This window comes from Lithobates pipiens, unplaced genomic scaffold (assembly GCF_037356315.1).
Source record: "Lithobates pipiens isolate NorthernLeopardFrog02 unplaced genomic scaffold, aLitPip1_a1.2 Scaffold_10, whole genome shotgun sequence".
Taxonomy (NCBI): Eukaryota; Metazoa; Chordata; class Amphibia; order Anura; family Ranidae; genus Lithobates; species Lithobates pipiens.
This window is the reverse complement of record NW_027507686.1, coordinates 107,150,757-107,167,421: the sequence shown is the minus strand read 5'-3', so window position 1 is coordinate 107,167,421 and position 16,665 is coordinate 107,150,757. Positions and strand designations below refer to the sequence as shown.

Below are 16,665 nucleotides of genomic sequence, written 5' to 3'. Positions count from 1 at the left end.
CCTGCACAGTATACACCTGAAGATACCCCTTATTGCTGGTGTTCTTTTTCTGTAATACAGGAACCTAGCACTGTTACAGTGGGTGTTGTGTGCCTCTCACGCTTGTCCTTATTTTTGGCAGCTGGACGTGTTGAGCCACATCATGCTGAACACTTGGTCAGATGTGGAAGACCAAGCCCTCCTAATGCTCCTCATCCTCTCTAACCCAGGCTCAGGGTACTAGCCTGTGTTCTGTATACACTAGGCTTTCTTCTGTATACCCTATCCTCTCTTTATACTCTAGCCTGTTGTTTATGTACACTAGACTCTTTGTTTACCTCATAAATGGCAGTGTATATAGAAGGAAGGCTAGTTTATACAGAGAGGCTAAGGTATACAGAAGGTAGGCTAGTTTATACAGAAAACTGGTTGGGTATACAAAGTATGTATTTTATTTAGATGGCAGGCTATTGTATACAGAGAGGCTAGAGAATAAAGTAGACAGGCTAGTGTATACATGACACAGCCTGTTGTTTATGTACACTAGACTCTTTGTTTACCTCATAAATGGCAGTGTATATAGAAGGAAGGCTAGTTTATACAGAGAGGCTAAGGTATATAGAAGGTAGGCTAGATTATACAGAAAACAGGTTGGGAATACAAAGTATGTATTTTATTTAGATGGCAGGCTATTGTATACAGAGAGGCTAGAGAATAAAGAAGACAGGCTAGTGTATACGGGACACATGCTAATGTATACAGAAAACAGGCTTGGTTATAGAGAGAGACTGAGACTTTTATATTCAGAAGAAAAGCTAGTGTATATAGAAAGGCAGGCTGGGGTATACAGAGAGGCAAGTGAATACAGATAGGGTGATGTATACAGAAATGCTAGTGTATACAGAGAGGCTAGAGTATACAGTTATTCTGGGGTATACAGAGAGGCTAGTTTAAAGAGAGGCTAGTGTATACAGAATACAGACTTGTATATGCAGATAGGCTTGAGTATACAGAGATGCTAGAGTAAACATTGAAGCTGGGGTACACAGAGAGGCTAGTTTAAAGAGAGGCTAGTATATACAAAGATGTTAGTGTATATAGAGAGGTTAGTGTATAGAGAGAATCAAGTGTATACAGAAAGGACAGTGCATATAGAGAAACTAGTGTATACAGAAGACAGGCTTGGGTATACAGACAGTCTAGTGGGTACAGAAGACAGGCTGGTGTATACTAGCTAGTTTTTACAGTCTAGTGTATACAGAAGACAGGCTGTGGTATACAGAGGGTTAAGTGTATTCAGAGAGTCTAGTGTATACAGTCGGCGAGTGTATACATAAGACTGGTTAGTTTACACAGTGTTTACAGAGATGCATGGGTGTACAGAGACGCTAGTATATATAGAAGACTACAGCATACAGAAGAAAGGCTAGTGAATACAGAATACAGACTTGTGTATGCAGGTAGGCTTGAGTATATAGAGATGCTAGAGTAAACAGTGAGGCTGGGGTACACAGAGCGGCTAGTTTAAAGAGAGGCTTGTATATACAAAGATGTTAGTGTATATAGAGAGGTTAGTGTAGAGAGAGAGTCAAGTGTATGCAGAAAGGACAGTGCATATAGAGAGACTAGTGTATACAGAAGACAGGCTTGGGTATACATCAAAGCTGACAGTGTATACAGAAGACTGGGTAGTGTATACAGAGAGTCTAGTGGGTACAGAAGACAGGCTGGTGTATACTAGCTAGTTTTTACAGTCTAGTGTATACAGAAGACAGGCTGTGGTATACAGAGGGTTAAGTGTATTCAGAGAGTCTAGTGTATACAGTCGGCGAGTGTATACATAAGACTGGTTAGTTTACACAGTGTTTACAGAGATGCAAGGGTGTACAGAGAAGCTGGTATATATAGAAGACTACAGCATACAGAAGAAAGGCTAGTGAATACAGAATACAGACTCATGTATGCAGATAGGCTTGAGTATACAGAGATGCTAGAGTAAACAGTGAGGCCGGGGTACACAGAGAGGCTAGTTTAAAGGGAGGCTAGTATATACAAAGATGTTAGTGTATATAGAGAGGTTAGTGTATAGAGAGGGTCGAGTGTATACAGAAAGGACAGTGCATATAGAGAAACTAGTGTATACAGAAAACAGGTGGGTAAGCCTCCGGGCCCTGGCGGATATACCGCACAATACTATAAGACCTTCCTCCCTATTCTCGGCCCGCGCTTGGTGACTTTATTTAATACTCTGAGCTCGAATGGGGATTTTCCTGAGGATACCCTTAGAGCCCACATCTCGTTGATACCTAAGGAGGGCAAAGACCCGGGCCTATGTGGGAGCTACAGACCCATTTCCCTCCTAAATTCGGTCCTAAAACTATTCTCTAAAATCCTCGCCACGTGATTGGCACAGCACTTGCAGTCCCTTATACAGATTAACCAGTTAGGTTTTATTCCCACCAGGGAAGATAGGGACAACACCATTAAGGCGCTTACCCATGTCCGTAAAGTCATCTGAGACCCCTTGTCTTTTCGTGAGTACTGATGCCGAGAAGGCTTTTGATCGGGTCAAATGGACATTCATGTTCTCGGTCCTTCGCCATATAGGTCTGAGTGAACGGATGCTGGCATGGATAAGTAAGATATACTCACGCCCTTCAGCTCAAGTCAAAGCGAATGGGGTGCTCTCATCTCCCCTTGACATAGGGAATGGGACCAGACAGGGTTGCCCCCGGTCGCCCCTATTATTCGCACTGTCATTGGAACCCTCTCTCTCCACAATTTGAGAAAACTCAGACATAACGGGACTCCAAATGGGTACTATTGAGTGCAACATATCTGCCTACGTGGATGACATGCTGACGAATCCCAGAGTTTCCTTGCCAAATCTCCTTCGGGAATTCCAGATATACGGGATACTTCTTGAAATCAGAGGCCAAGGGGGTTGCAGTCCCCCCGCAAACGTTACTAGACTTGCAGTCCAATTTTCATTTTAAATGGACCCATACAGCCCTTAAGTTCTTAGGTACTTACATTCCACCGGACATCGCGCGTACGTTTATGTTGAACTTCCCCCCACCCCTTGTCAGTAAGATCCGCAGTTTGCTTCACGGGTGGCATTCTGGCCTCCATTCCTGGTTCAGGAGATGCAGTCTCATTAAAATGAACATACTCCCTAAATTTACCTATCTTTTCCAAGCTCTCCCGATCCAGATTCCAGTCCCATTTTTTAAGCAAGCTCAATCCCTGCTCACTCAATTTAACTGGGCCCACAAAAATCCCAGACTTAAGAGGTCACAGCTGACATTGTCTAAACAACAGGGAGGGTTGGTTCTCCCTGACTTGCGACGCTACTACCTGGCCTCCCATCTGGGGTGTGCATTGGACTGGCATCGAAACAAACTTTCTAAGCTCTGGGTGCAACTAGAACAATCTCACTCCCGAATTACGCTAAGAAGCGCCATGTGGTGCTATAAGGATTTACCCACAGAATTGACGTCACATCCCACTATAGGGGCTTCGTTGAAAGTCAGTCACCTGATCGCTACCCAAAACACACTCACGTCTTTGACTTCCCCCCTATACGTGGACATCCGAACTTTGAACCGGGGACCCACTTAGAAATTCCAACCTAGACCATGCGTCTAAATTCGTCATTGATGGGAAATGGCCTTCTTTCTCAACCGTAAGAGATCCGACAGGGCTTTTCCAACTGCCCTTTTGGAGAGCGGCACAACGACATCATTTTCTCCATTCCATCCCCAATCCTCAAACTTTCGCCCGCCCTCAGACGGAGTTTGAGACTCTATGCAGGAGCGAAGGCCCTTTGGCCCACATTCTCTCTCAAACAGATCACCCACACTTAACCTGTCTGTCCAACTGGGAAAAGGACCTTAATTGCTCGTTTTCCCCAGCACAGAGACAACGCATTTTCACTTTGGCTCTCAAAACCTCACTGTGCACGAAGATACAGGAGACGAATTTTAAACTTCTCACCAGGTGGTATTTGACACCATCAAAGCTGCATAAATGTTTCCCCTCTTCCTCGAACATATGCTGGAGGTGTGGAGAAGAAGAGGGCACGTTGCTCCACATTTTTTGGTCCTGCCCCAGCTTGGTGGACTTCTGGAAAAAGATCCGATGCATAACACAAAAATTTACAGACTTCTCCATCCCGGAAGAGGCTGCATTCTTTCTCTTGCACCATTCACGGATTCCCATTAAGAAGTACAAAAAATCTATTTTACGGCATGTGATAAATGCGGCGAAATCCTGCATCCCTCTCTATTGGAAAAAATGTTCCCCCCCTTCATTACTCACTGGCTTAGGAAAATAGAGGACATTAAAAAAATGGAGGACTTGATCCTCACATCACAAGGTAAACAAGAATTTTTTAAACAAACCTGGGACATCTGGAATACCTTTATATTCTCGCTGGAAGGATGTCGCCTGTTTTCGCCTTAGTGCTCTGAGCTTTCCTTGACTGGCCCCTTGGGCAGTGGCTGCCATGGTGTCTCGTCCCCTCTTCTCCTTTCCTGATCTTTCACCCCTTCTCTTTTCTGCCTTCCTCCCCTATCTCTCACCCCTTCTACCCCCTCTCTCTTTTGGAAAAAGTGGAAAATTGGGAATGACGGCCCCACACCCCCCTCTAGATGGATTATGCCGGAGGGACCTGGGGTTTGTGTGACCCTGGATCTTGGTACAGTACTTTATCCGTGCCTCGAATCATTATGATTGATGGAAGGCAGACTCACAGTTGCAAATATACCAGTATCAAGTATTGTTCAGCTGCTTTTTGCTTTATATTTCTCTGTTGCATTATGTACTCGGGGGATCTTCTTCCCCTGTTTGGAGAAAAAATTATATTTGAAAAAAAAAAGAAGCCTAAGACACCTGGTATTCCCAGGTGGTCTCCCATCCAGGCATTAACCAGGCCCGACCCTGCTTAGCCTCCAAGATCAGACGAGTTGGAATAGATTCAGGGTGATGTGGCCGTAGCCAATATCTTCAAGCACTCTCAACTCTCTTGACAAACGCCAAGATGGTCACCTTGGGAACAAGCGGAAAAAAATAGCTCAACGGCAACAACATAAAAAGAAGACTACGGCATCTGGAAATCCCAGGCGGTCTCCCATCCAGGTACTAAACTGGTCCCAATCCTGCTCAGCCTCTGAGATCAGATGAGATTGGGCTCTTTCAGGGTGATGTGGCCATAGGAGATTTCTTCAGGCACTCTCAACCCTCTTGACTAACGCCAAGATGGTCACCTTGGGAAACAAACAAAAAAAACAAGTCAACGCCAACAACATAAGAAGAAGTCTACAGCACCTAGTATTCCCAGTTGGTCTCCCATCCGGGTATTAACAAAGCACGGCCCTGCTTAGTCTCTGAGATCAGACGAGATCTGGTGCTTTCAGGGTTATGTGGCCATAGGCGAGCTCTTCAGGCACACTCAACCCTCTTGACAAACACCAAGATGGTCACCTTGGTAAACAAACAAAACAAAAACAAGTCAACGCCAACAACTTAAAAGAAGCCTACGGCACCTAGTATTCCCAGGTGGTCTCGAATCCAGGTACTAGCAAGGCCCAACCCTGTTTTGCCTCTGAGATCAGAGGAGATCGGGCGCTTTCAGGGTTATGTGCCCATAGGAAATCTCTTTGGGCACTCGCAACCCTCTTGACAAATGCCAAGATAGTCACCTTGAGATACAAGCGAAAAAAAACAGGTCAATGTCAACAACATAAAAAGAAGAATACGGCACCTGGTATTCCAACGCCATCTCCCATCCAGGTACTAACTAGGCCCAACCCTTCTTAGCCTCAGAGATGAGAAGAGATAGGGCTCTTTCAGGGTGATGCGGCTGTAAGCGATCTCTTTGGGCACTCTCAACCCTCCTGACAAATAGGAAACAAGGGAAAAAAACAGGTCAATGCTGACAACATAATGAGAAGCCTACGGCATCTGGTATTCCCAGGCTGTCTCCGATCCAGGTACTAAACAGGCCCATCGCTGCTTAGCCTCCGAGATCAGATGAGATTGGGCTCTGTCAGGATGATTTGGCCGTAGGCACTCTCTTTGGGCACTCTGAAGCCTTTTGACAAAGGCCAAAATGGTCACCTTGGGAAACAAGCTAAAAAAAACAGGTCAAAGCAAACAACATAAAAAGAAGCTTACGGCATCCGGTATTCCCAGGCGATCTCCCAATCAAGACACTAACCAGGCCAGATCCTTCTATGGCACCTGGTCTTCCCAGGCAGTCTCCCATCCAGGTACTAACCAGGCCTGACACTGCTTAGCCTCTGAAATCAGACGAGATCAGGTGCTTTCAGGGTTATGTGGCCGTAAGCGTTCTCTTCAAGAAACGCCCAACCCTCTTGACAAACGCCAATATGGTCGCCTTGAGAAACAAGCGAAAAAAAACAGGTCAAAGCCAACAACATAAAAAAAAGCCCATGGCACCTGGTATTCCCAGTCGGTCTCCCATCCAGGTACTAACCAGGGCCGACACTGTTTAGCCTCCGAGATCAGACGAGATTGGGCGCTTTCAGGGTGATGGGGCCGTAGGTGATCTCTTCGGGCACTCTGAACCCTCTTGACAAACGCCAAGATGGTCACCTTGGGAAACAAACAAAAAAAACAAGTCAACGCCAACAACATAAGAAGAAGTCTACAGCACCTAGTATTCCCAGGTGGTCTCCCATCCGGGTATTAACAAGGCCCGACCCTGTTTAGCCTCTGAGATCAGACAAGATCGGGTGCTTTCAGGGTGATGGGGCCGTAGGTGATCTCTTTGGGCACTGTCAACCCTCTTGTTAAACACCAAGATGGTCACCTTGGGAAACAAGCGAAAATAAACAGGTCAACGCCAACAACATAAAAAGAAGCCTACGACACCTGGTATTTACAGATGGTCTCCCATGCAGGTATTAACCAGGCCGTACACTGCTAGGCCTCCGAGATCAGATGAGATTGTGCGCTTTCAGGGTGATGTGGCCATAGGTGTTCTATTCAGACACTCTCAACCCTCTTGACAAATGCCAAGATGGTCATCTTGGAAAACAAGTGAAAAAAAACAGGTCAACGCCAACAACATAGACCCTGGCGGTCTCCCATCTGACCCTGACCCTGCTGAGCCTCTGAGATCGGGCTCTTTCAGGGTGATGTGGCCTTAAGCAAATGCTTCGGGACATACTCAAAACTCTTGACAGATGCTAAAATGGTCACCTTGGGAAACAAGCGAAAAAAAAAACAGACCAATGTCAACAACATAAAAATAAGACTACGGCACCTGGTATTCCAACGCCATCTCCCATCCAGGTACTAACTAGGCCCAACCATTCTTAGCCTCAGAGATGAGAAGAGATAGGGCTCTTTCAGGGTGATGCTGCTGTAAGCGATCTCTTTGGGCACTCTCAACCCTCTTGACAAATGCCAAGATGGTCACCTTGGGAAACAAGCAAAAAAAAAAAAAAATGAATTAGCGTCAACAACATAAAAAGATGCCTACAATAACTGGTCTCCCATCCAGGTACTAACCAGGCCTGACTCTTCTTAGCCTCCAAGACCAGACGATATTGGGTGCTTTCAGAGTGATGTGGCCATAGGCAATCTCTTCAGGCAATCTCTTCAGGCAATCTCTTCAGGCAATCTCTTCAGGCAATCTCTTCAGGCACTCTCAACCCTCTTGACAAACACCAAGATGGTCATCTTGGGAAACAAGCGAAAAGAAAAACAGGTCAACGCCAACAACATAAAAAGAAGCCTACGACACCTGGTATTCCCAGGCGGTCTTCCATCCAGGTACTAACGAGGCCCGACTCTTCTTAGCCTCCAACATCAAACGAGATCGGGTGCTTTCAGGGTCATGTGCCCGTAGGCAATCTCTTCAGGCACTTTCAACCCTCTTGACAAACGCCAAGATGGTCACCTTGGGAAACAAGCAAAAAAAATAAGTCAATGCCAACAACTTAAAAAAAATACCTATGGCATCGAGAGATCCCAGGCGGTCTCCCATCCAGGTACTAACCAGGTCCCAACCCTGCTAAGCCTCTGAGATCAAGTGAGATTGGGCTCTTTCAGGGTGATGCGGCCATAGTAGATTTTTTCAGGCACGCTCAACCCTCTTGACAAACGCCAAGATGGTCACCTTGGGAAACAAACAAAAAAAACAAGTCAACGCCAACAACATAAAAACAAGTCTACAGCACCTAGTATTCCCAGGCGGTCTCCCATCCAGGTATTAACAAGGCGCGACCCTTTCTAGCCTCTGAGATTAGAGGAGATTGGGTGCTTTCAGGGTGATGTGCCCATAGGCAATCTCTTTGGGCACTCACAGCCCTCTTGAAAAATGCCAAGATAGTCATCCTGGGAAACAAGCGGAAAAAAAACAGGTCAACGCCAACAACATAAAAAGAAGAATACAGCACCTGGTATTCCAAGGCCGTCTCCCATTCAAGAACTAACAAGGCCCCACCCTTCTTAGCCTCCGAGATCAGAAGAGATAGGGTGCTTTCAGGGTGATGCGGCTGTAAGCAATCTCTTTAGGCACTCTCAACCCTCTTGACAAATGCCAAGATGATCACTTTGGGAAAAAAGCAAAAAAAACAGGTCAACACCAACAACATAAAAAGAAGCGTGCGGCATCTGGAAAACGCAGGCGGTCTCCCATCTAGGTACAAACCAGGCCCAACCCTGCTTAGCCTCTGAGTCCAGATGAGTTTGGGCGCTTTCAGGGTGTTGTGCCCGTAAGCAATTTCTTTGTGCACGCTCAACCCTCTTGACAAATGCCAAGATGGTCACCTTGGGAAACAAGTGAAAAAAAACAGGTCAACGCCAACAACATAAAAATAAGCATACGGCACCTGGTATTCCCAGTCGGTTTTCCATCCAGTTACTAATCAGGCCCGACAATGCTTAGCCTCCGAGATCAGACAAGATCGGGCACTTTCAAGGTGATGGGGCCGTAGGCGATCTCTTCAGGCACTTTCAACCCTCTTGACAAACGCCAAGATGGTCACCTTGGGAAACAAACAAAAAAAACAAGTCAACGCCAACAACATAAGAAGAAGTCTACAGCACCTAGTATTCCCAGGTGGTCTCCAATCCAGGTACTAGCAAGGCCCAACCCTGTTTAGCCTCTGAGATCAGAGGAGATCGGGCGCTTTCAGGGTTATGTGCCCATAGGCAATCTCTTTGGGCACTCTCAACCCTCTTGACAAATGCCAAGATAGTCACCTTGAGATACAAGCGAAAAAAACAGGTCAATGTCAACAACATAAAAAGAAGAATACGGCACCTGGTATTCCAACGCCATCTCCTATCCAGGTACTAACTAGGCCCAACCCTTCTTAGCCCCAGAGATGAGAACAGATAGGGCTCTTTCAGGGTGTTGCTGCTGTAAGCGATCTCTTCAGGCACTTTCAACCCTCTTGACAAACGCCAACATGGTCACCTTGGGAAACAAGTAAAAAAAATAAGTCAATACCAACAACTTTAAAAAAAAACGATGGCATTGTGAAATCCCAGGCGGTCTCCCATCTCTATAATGGGATGGGACACGGGGGAAAGGCATAAATCAAATTGTACTGATCCTAGGGAACTGTCAGAGCATCCGACCCCTGAGCGAGTGTATCTCTTGTCCTTGACACAAATTTGTCTAGTTTTCTGTTGAACCTGGACGCAAACAGATCTACGTCTTGAGTAGCCCACCTGCGACATATGTTCCAAAACATGTCGGGGTGCAGAGCCCATTCTCCTGGGCACAACTGCTGGCGGCTCAGAAAATCCGCCTGCCAATTTTCCACTCCTGGAATGAAGACTGCAGAAAGGCATGGAACATGCCTTTCCTGCCCAGACAAGTATGCGATTCACCTCTTTTTGCGCAACCAGACTCATGGTACCGCCCTGGTGATTGATATAGGCCACTGCTGTGGCATTGTCAGACTGAACCCGAACAGGGAGACCCCGTAGTGTGAAAGACCAGTTTATGAGAGCCATATAAACTGCCCGGATCTCCAAGACATTTATGGGCAATAGCTTCTCGATCGCAGACCATTTCCCCTGCGAGCACGTCTCCTCCAACACTGCTCCCCAGCCTGTCAGTCTGGCATCTGTCGTAATAATCTTCCATAGAAGAGGAAGAAAAGTTTTGCTTTTCAGCAAATTCTCGGTTTGTAACCACCAGACGAGACTCTTGCGTGTCCCTGGGGATTGACGCATAGGAAGATCCAAAGACTGGGGCTTCCTGTTCCAAGCCGCAAGGATGCATCTTTGCAGAGGCCTTGAGTGGAACTGGGCGAATGGAACTGCCTCGAAGGAGGCGACCATTTTCCCTAACAGTGTCACGCACAACCGAACAGGGGAAGATCTTCTACCCAGAATTAGGCGCACCAGATCTCCAATAGCCAAGGCTTTCAGCCTTGGTAGAAACACCTTGCCCTGAGCGGTGTCGATAACCATACCCAGGTATTCTAACCCGGTAGCAGGCTGTAGGGACGACTTTTCTAGGTTTATAATCCAACCTAGGCGTTCCAGGTGTTCTAGCGTTCTGGTAACACTGTGGTTCAGGAGCGCTACTGTTTTCTCTATGAGAAGCAAATCATCTAGATAAGCCATGACGGCTATACCCTGAGCTCTTAGGTTTGCCAAGAGAGGGTCCAGAATCTTTGTGAAGACTCGAGGGGCCGTCGCGAGCCCGAACGGCAAGGCCACAAATTGAAAATGGCGTAGCTCTACCGCGAGAGGGGGGTTGAGAAGGCCATCGCCATTGCTTAGAGCTTGATGCTCCGGGAGAGAGAGAATGCCTAAATGATGGACGTTTTGACTGGAAGGAGAGTAGATTTACCCCCTGAAATTTTTTGGACGAATTTGTCTAATTCTTCTCCAAACAAATGTTCCCCTTTAAACGGGAACCCAATCAAATGCTTCTTGCATGATAGCTCAGCTGCCCAATTCTTTAGCCATAGGGCCCTTCGCATGTGTACCAACAGGAGAGACAAACGAGATGCTTGTTGGACAGAATCCAAAATCGCATCAATCATAAAACACAGAATTTGAGGTATTTCTGCATAATTCTCCACTTCCTCACTGGGAAGGAGGCCAAGCATCTGCTTAACCTGTTCCTTGAGGAACTGACACAACCCCACAGCTGCGACTGTAGGTTGCACTACAGCGCCAGTCAAGGAAAAGGAGGCTTTTAATAATGTTTCCAGCTTCTTATCAGTTGGATCTTTAAATACCTGAGCATTATTCAAAGGACAGGTCAGGTTTCTATTCACGCAAGAAACAGCCGTATCGACAGATGGGACCCCCCATTACTTGGTGAAACTTTCCACCAGAGGATAAAGCATAGAAAACCTTTTACTAGGAGCAAACAGTTTATCGGGATGTTCCCAATCCTGCTGTGGCATTGTTGGACTGAACCCGAACAGGGAGACCCCGTAGTCTGAAAGACCAGTTTATGAGAGCCATATAAACTGCCCGGATCTCCAAGACATTTATGGGCAATAGCTTCTCGATCGCAGACCATTTCCCCTGCGAGCATGTCTCCTCCAACACTGCTCCCCAGCCTGTCAGTCTGGCATCTGTCGTAATAATCTTCCATGGAAGAGGAAGAAAAGTTTTGCTTTTCAGCAAATTCTCGGTTTGTAACCACCAGACAAGACTCTTGCGTGTCCCTGGGGATTGACGCATAGGAAGATCCAAGGACTGGGGCTTCCTTTTCCAAGCCGCAAGGATGCATCTTTGCAGAGGCCTTGAGTGGAACTGGGCGAATGGAACTGCCTCGAAGGAGGCGACCATTTTCCCTAACAGTGTCATGCACAACCGAACGGGGGAAGATCTTCTACCCAGAATTAGGCGCACCAGATCCCCAATAGCCAAGGCTTTCGGCCTTGGTAGAAACACCTTGCCCTGAGCGGTGTCGATAACCATACCCAGGTATTCTAACCCGGTAGCAGGCTGTAGGGACGACTTTTCTAGGTTTATAATCCAACCTAGGCGTTCCAGGTGTTCTAGCGTTCTGGTAACACTGTGGTTCAGGAGCGCTACTGTTTTCTCTATGAGAAGCAAATCATCTAGATAAGCCATGACGGCTATACCCTGAGCTCTTAGGTTTGCCAAGAGAGGGTCCAGAATCTTTGTGAAGACTCGAGGGGCCATCGCGAGCCCGAACGGCAAGGCCACAAATTGAAAATGGCGTAGCTCTACCGCGAACCTTAGATACTTTTGGTGTGCGGGAAAAATTGGCACATGGAGATATGCATCCTTGATGTCTATTGATGCCATAAACTCTCCCCCTTGCAGGAAGGAGACCACAGAGCGAATTGACTGCATTCGGAAGGACCGGATGCGTAAAAACCAGTTCAGATCCTTCAGATCCAGGATAGGTCTGACACTTCCATTTGGCTTTGGAACAGTGAAGAGATGCGAGTAAAACCCTGAACCCTGTTCTTTTGGGTCCACTTCTACTATCACCCCCTGGGATCCTTGATCTAAGTGATCTAAGGCCAGAAATAGCGGTCTTTGCTTTACTGGGTCCCTGGGGATCCTTGACCTCAGAAAGCGAGAAGGTGGAATCTCCTGAAACTCCAGCTTGTAGCCCAGAGATACCGAAGAGACCACCCACTTGTCCCGGATCTCATCCCGCCAGGCTTCCACAAACTGCAGGAGCCTTCCTCCCACTCGGCCAAGCGGGGGCGCCCCTTCACAAGGAAGCTTTTGGGCTCTGCTTGGCAGGCTTTCGCCCCTAGGATTTCTTCTGCCCCTGGGCCCAGCCTTGAGCCTTTCCTGTAGAGGGGGGTTGAGAAGGCCGTCGCCACTGCTTAGAGCTTGATGCTCCGGGAGAGAGAGAACGCCTAAATGATGGACGTTTTGACTTGAAGGAGAGTAGATTTACCCCCTGAAATTTTTTGGATGAATTTGTCTAATTCTTCTCCAAACAAATGTTCCCCTTTAAACGGGAACCCAAGCAAATGCTTCTTGCATGATAGCTCAGCTGCCCAATTCTTTAGCCATAGGGCCCTTCGCATGTGTACCAACAGGAGAGACAAGCGAGATGCTTGTTGGACAGAATCCAAAATCGCATCAATCATGAAACACAGAATTTGAGGTATTTCTGCATAATTCTCCACTTCCTCACTGGGAAGGAGGCCAAGCATCTGCTTAACCTGTTCCTTGAGGAACTGACACAACTCCACAGCTGCGACTGTAGGTTGCACTACAGCGCCAGTCATGGAAAAGGAGGCTTTCAATAATGTTTCCAGCTTCTTATCAGTTGGATCTTTAAATACCTGAGCATTATCCAAAGGACAGGTCAGGTTTCTATTCACGCAAAAAACAGCCGTATCGACAGATGGGACCCCCCATTTCTTGGTGAAACTTTCCTCCAGAGGATAAAGCATAGAAAACCTTTTAGGAGGAGTAAACAGTTTATCAGGATGTTCCCAATCCTCATACAACAATTTATCCATTAACCACTTGCTTGCTGGGCACTTAAACCCCCCTCAGTCCCAGACCAATTTTCAGCTTTCAGCGCTGATGCACTTTGAGTGACAATTGCGCGGTCATACAACACTGTACCCAAATGAAATTTTTATCATTTTTTTTCCCACAAATAGAGCTTTCTTTTGGTGGTATTTAGTTACAGCTCGGAGTTTTATTTTTTGCTAAACAAACAAAAAAGATGCAAAAAAAAAAAAAAAAAAAAATCATGTTTTAATAGTTTGTTATAAAATTTTGCAAACGGGTAATTTTTCTCCTTCATTGAAGTGCGCTGATTAGGCGGCACTGATAGGCTGCATTGGTGGGCACTGATGGGCTGCATTGGTGGGCACTGATGGGCTGCATTGGTGGGCACTGATAGGCTGCACTGGTGGGCACTGATAGGCATAGTTAAGGCAGCACTAATAGGCACAGATAAGGCGGCACCGATGGGCACAGATAAGGCGGCACTGATGGGCAAAGATGGGCACAGATAAGATGGCACGGATGGGTGGCACGGATAAGTGGCACGGATGGGTGGCACGGATGGGTACTGATAGGTACCACAGATAGATGGGACTGATGGGCACTGATAGGTGGCACTGATAGGTGGCTCTGATAGGTGGCACTGCTGGGCACTGATGGGCGGCACTGCTGGGCACTGATGGGCGGCACTGCTGGGCACTGATGGGCGGCACTGGGGTGCAGCACCTTTGAGGCAGATTTTGGGTGGCACTGTGGGTGGCACTGCTGGGTGGCACTGTGGGTGGCACTGTGGGCACTGCTGGGTGGCACTGTGGGCACTGCTGGGTGGCACTGTGGGCACTATGGGCACTGCTGGGTGGCACTGACAGGGGGGCACTTACTTTATTTCAGGATGGCACTGCGGGTGGCAGGTGGGCACTGGCAGGGGGCAGGTGTCCGCTTGAATTGTTGGCCGTGATCGGGACTGATGTCCCGAACACGGCCGCCGGCGATCGGCTTTTTTTTTTTCTCCTCGCGCTGTCAGCGCGAGGAGGAATACTAGCCGATTACCGGCTCCGTTTTATCACATGATCAGCTGTCATTGGCTGACAGCTGATCACGTGATAAGGGGTCGGGATCGACCCCTTACACGGATCGGTGATCAGGCGAGTCTCACGGACTCGCCGATCACAGAGCGCGCCGCGCGCGCCCCTCAGGGGGCGCGCAGGCCGCTCGTAACCGGGACGACGTCAATAGACGTAGTCCCGGCAATCTAGGTCCGCGCTAATGCCGTCATTCGGCAATAGCGCGGATCCCAAGTGGTTAAGGGATGAATTGGAAAGGAAAAGGCAGTCTGTGTGATTTTCCTGACTCCCAGGGAAGAAACAGAGGACGTAGTGATCTCAGCAGCAGGCATTCTGAATGTGGTATTCACCAATTCAGTATAATACTGCACCTGTTTTCTGAGCGCTTTGGAGGATCTCCTCCGATTCATCCAACTGCTCAAGATCCCTGTCCCAAGATAGGGATCTCTCCTCATTGTCAGAAGTGTCATCTGAAAGAGGAATCTCAGCAGAGGGAGGGGATCTACCCCTACCAGTGCCCTTGTTACCTCCCCCTGAGACCCTCTTACGAGGAGACATAGTCCTAAGCTACAAAGCAGAGGTACTAGTACAAAGGGCAATCACTGTTGTGCTTAAAGTCTCACAATAAATATATATGCTTAAACTGCACAACCTGATGCTGAGTAGGTGTCTTAGATTTGCCTGGATCCAATCCCTTGGGATGCTTACTGCCCACAGCTCCTGTGTCTCCACTTACAGCCCCCTGACGCTCTGGGCCTTTTAAAACTGCCGCCTGGCGCCTGCACAGTACAGCGCCGTGCACACCGACGTGCATGGCTCGCGACCACACTCCCCCTCATCCATTAGCACGGGAGCATGCTCTGCACGCATGCACGCATGCACGAGGACCACCGGTATCCAGGGGGGAAGGGAATCACCATCGGAGCTGCGTGGGACCCCCAGACTACGTGGGACCCCTGTATTACCTTCATTGTGGCAGAGATTGCAGTGGAGACGTGAGTCATCTGGGAGAACCAGGCTTCACTGAGCGTGTGTATCTGAAAGGCGTGTAAGTATACATCAAGCTGCTCTTACTCCCTCTAGTGGTGGAAAACAGGTAAGACATACAACTACTCAATGAAGAAATCCATAATATAATTTATATAGGATTAACTTCCCTTACCTGTCCTCGCCGCAGGAATTGCTGAAAACAGACAGATTCCAGCCTTCCCCCATCACAGCGGGCAGAGTTGTGCCAACCTTCAGGTTTTTTTTGGGGTTCCTTCTCAGAAGGACTTCCTACCTGGACCGTGTAAAAGACTCTGCCAGAAACTCTCGTGCCACTATGTAAATAGTACACCAAGTCTGGTTTTCCCAGAGCCCAGTCTTCCAATAGGAGAGGACTTACAGGTAAAACCTCTTTTCTTTGGATGACGAAGCCCGGGTACCATATCATATTGGGAGTCAAAATATCGGCCCGAGATATGGATCCGGTTTGTTGTAGCCCTTAGGCCCCCGCAGGGACCTGCACAGAGTTTTCTTCATAGCACATGTTTTACGTGACCAACCACCATAGACATTGGCGAAAAAACTGAGGTGCCTGCCATATGGGAGGGGTTATATAGGGGTTATATAAGGGAGGAATTCTCCTTAATTGGGGGTTAACCAGTGTCCAATCACCAGAGGTGCCTATATAACCCACTATGTAATGAAGCTCCTGTGTCCCGTGATGTATGATCAAGAAATAAGCATACGGCACCTGGTATTCCCAGTCGGTCTTCCATCCAGTTACTAATCAGGCCCGACAATGCTTAGCCTCCGAGATCAGACAAGATCGGGCACTTTCAAGGTGATGGGGCCATAGGCGATATCTTCGGGCACTCTCAACCATCTTGACAAACGCCAACATGGTCATCTTGGGAAACAAGCGAAACAGAGATGCATGGGTGTACACAGAAGCTAGTATATATATAGAAGACAGGGTAGTGTATACAGAGAGTCTAGTGGGTACAGAAGACAGGCTGGTGTTTTCTAGCTAGTTTTTACAGTCTAGTGTATACAGAAGACAGGCTGTGGTATACAGAGGGTTTAGTGTACTCAGAGAGTCTAGTGTATACAGTGTATACAAAAGACTGGCTAGTTTACACAGTGTTTACAGAGATGCAAGGGTGTACAG

At 47.5% G+C, this 16,665-nt stretch overlaps 8 pseudogenes; all 8 read right to left on the bottom strand.

Moving 5' to 3' along the window:
* Positions 1-5,295: 5,295 nt before the first annotated feature.
* LOC143952931 (5S ribosomal RNA) lies at positions 5,296-5,414 on the bottom strand (annotated as a pseudogene).
* A 517-nt stretch (positions 5,415-5,931) lies between these two features.
* Positions 5,932-6,050, bottom strand: LOC143948973 (5S ribosomal RNA; annotated as a pseudogene).
* A 160-nt stretch (positions 6,051-6,210) lies between these two features.
* On the bottom strand, positions 6,211-6,329 carry LOC143944864 (5S ribosomal RNA; annotated as a pseudogene).
* Positions 6,330-6,429: 100 nt separating this feature from the next.
* LOC143946166 (5S ribosomal RNA) lies at positions 6,430-6,548 on the bottom strand (annotated as a pseudogene).
* Positions 6,549-6,646: 98 nt separating this feature from the next.
* Positions 6,647-6,765, bottom strand: LOC143943905 (5S ribosomal RNA; annotated as a pseudogene).
* Positions 6,766-8,831: 2,066 nt separating this feature from the next.
* Positions 8,832-8,950, bottom strand: LOC143949879 (5S ribosomal RNA; annotated as a pseudogene).
* Positions 8,951-9,048: 98 nt separating this feature from the next.
* On the bottom strand, positions 9,049-9,167 carry LOC143952323 (5S ribosomal RNA; annotated as a pseudogene).
* A 7,069-nt stretch (positions 9,168-16,236) lies between these two features.
* Positions 16,237-16,355, bottom strand: LOC143949294 (5S ribosomal RNA; annotated as a pseudogene).
* Positions 16,356-16,665: the final 310 nt, after the last annotated feature.